Source organism: Myotis brandtii, unplaced genomic scaffold (genome assembly GCF_000412655.1).
Source record: "Myotis brandtii unplaced genomic scaffold, ASM41265v1 scaffold454, whole genome shotgun sequence".
NCBI classification, from domain to species: Eukaryota; Metazoa; Chordata; class Mammalia; order Chiroptera; family Vespertilionidae; genus Myotis; species Myotis brandtii.
Genome location: NW_005367354.1, coordinates 129,369 through 131,775, shown reverse-complemented (window position 1 = coordinate 131,775; position 2,407 = coordinate 129,369). Strand labels below are relative to the sequence as shown.

The window sequence follows — 2,407 nt, the reverse complement described above, 5'->3', positions numbered from 1 at the left end:
GCCTGACTGGTTATTTTATTCCCTTTTTCCCTTTACAATGAGACATCTTACCTAATAATAGACAAACATGTAAATTAGCCATCCCTCTGCTACGCTCACCAGCCAATCAGAGTATGCAAATTAACCCAACAAAGATGGCAGTTAATTTGCATACGTAGGGGCGAAGTGGTGGAAGAAGACTGAAGGCCCCAGCCGGAGCAAAGGCCTGGGTCCCAGGTGCCGGAGGAAAACCAGTGCCGGAGGAAAACCAGTGCCAGCAGACAGGGGACGGGAAGGCCTATTGCACGAATCTCTTCGTGCAACGGGCCTCTAGTTTAGATATATTTTATTCAAATAAGATTTCACGGTCTTTGACATACATTGAATTGGTCCTGCTCGGAAGGTGTTCATGTACTGCATATGATGTATTAGATTAGGTCACACAAGCTTTTATCTAATGTGATTCAAATATCTACCTCACTGGAGTGTACGTTGAGCAATTTCTAATAGAATTTTAGATGCACTCTGAGTAGTCATAGTGAAGTGGGTCTAGAAAATAAGCCTTTGGCAGGAAACAGGGCAGTCTTTTATTGTCAGTATTAATCAAAATAGCTAATTTAGATCCTCCTTACTGGAGTTTTGTAATAATTTTCCAGGTCAATTCTGATTATGGAAAAATAGTCACTAAGCAAATTAATAGCGGTCACTAAATTTTAAAGAATGGAAACTTATCCTGTTTAAATATTATTCAAGCAGCCTTAAAATCACTTTAACATCATATACATAATTTGGTAAATATCATATACAGATATTTACTAAGTAACTGCTACTTGAAATAAATAAAACGTCATTTCTTAGGAGAAAAATAACCTGTAATTCTAGTGTCACTAATTTATAGTGTCCTTCCTCTCTGTTTTTTTTAATTGTTTCTAGAGAGAGGGAGACAGAGACCGTGATCAGCTGCCTCCTGCACCCCCTCCTGGGGATCACGCGGCATCCAGGCGTGGGCCCCCGGAACCAAACCCAGACTTCTCGGCCCGCGGGAGGATGCTCATCCCACGGAGCCGTCCGGGCCAGGGCTCACATTGCTTTTTCACATATTTATGCTGAAAACGTGTTTAGGGAAGGAAGGTGTCAGGCTTCCTCTGCTCTTGCTCCCTAACCCAGTCCACTCCTCTGTGGGTCTCCCCGACATCAGGGCGGCGCCCACCGGGCAGGGCCGTCTCCCTTTTGCTCGGAGATTTCCCTGAAGAGCTCAAATCGGTTAACGGGGTTTTGAAGTGGCAGCATGCCTTATAACATCAACAATAGTTAAATAAGGCAGATTAACCCATATGAGCCACACCTAAAGTTTTATCACTGCTCTTTATAGTGTCTACTCAAGGAGTGCCATTTAGATACAGGGTAGCCATTTCCAGTTCAACGCGGTGCTCCGCCTCCAGAGTGTCATCAGCGGGGAAAACTCAGCGAGAGCCTTTACTGTTGGGCCAGTGATTCCCAAAGTGGGCGATACCGCCCCCTGGTGGGCGCTGCAGCGATCCAGGGGGGTGGTGATGGCCACAGGTGCATTTGTTTTAACTTTTTTTGTATTACCTTTCTATTCTGAGTTCAATAAATAGTTTCATAATTTCAAACTTCAATGTTTCTAATTTACACCTTTCTTTACTATATTTTACGAAAAAGGTAGAAACATTAATACATATATCTTTCTGTTTAATTGCTATTAAAATTTTTAAAAAATTAATTTCCAGGGGGCGCTGAGTAATATTTTTTCTGGAAAGGGGGCGGTAGGCCAAATAAGTTTGGGAACCACTGTGTTAGGGGAAGGGAAGTCACAGAAAACAGCAAAAAGCTGGGCTGAGTGCTGCTGTATTCCGTCAAAAAACAGTAAGCACTGACCACCTCCTAGGCACCTGACCAAGCGCTAAGATGAGGCCAAAAAGAAAAGGCTCCTGTAGAAGAATTTACAGCTGAGAACAGACTTAACAAAGGACAGCATCAGCCCTCCGAGCCCGGGTATTCACCTCTTACTCATTTAGTTTAAGTGGTTCTCAACCTTCTCTCCCTTTAAATACAGTTCCTCATGTTGTGACCCAACCATAAAATTATTTTCGTTGCTACTTCATAACTGTAATGTTGCTACTGTTATGAATCGTCATGTAAATATCTGATATGCAGGATGGTCTTAGGCGACCCCTGTGAAAGGGTCGTTCGACCGCCAAAGGGGTCGCGACCCACAGGTTGAGAACCACTGGAGGGGTCTGTCCATAAAACTACTTTAACATAGCAGGGCCTCTCCATCTCGCCGAGGAAGACGAATGGCTGTTGATAAAGCCTCACTTGGGTGAGTGCCCGAGAGGAAGGCTCGGCTTAAACCCGGGGCCTGAGGACCCCTGGGAGGGTCGTGGCGTTTGGCTTGGTCCCGAGC

General features: G+C 44.5%; 1 protein-coding gene across 2 annotated transcripts in view; it reads left to right on the top strand.

The window, feature by feature from the left end:
• Nucleotides 1-1,841: 1,841 nt before the first annotated feature.
• The window catches only part of SPDYA (speedy/RINGO cell cycle regulator family member A), a 36,901-nt gene continuing 36,335 nt past the window's right edge, over nt 1,842-2,407 (top strand). The window contains exon 1 of one of the 2 annotated variants that reach the window (XM_014546628.1): nt 1,842-1,995. The gene's annotated coding sequence lies outside the window, so the exon portion shown is untranslated. The remainder of the gene's footprint in view (nt 1,996-2,407) is intronic. The other variant, XM_005874835.2, reaches the window with a different exon arrangement.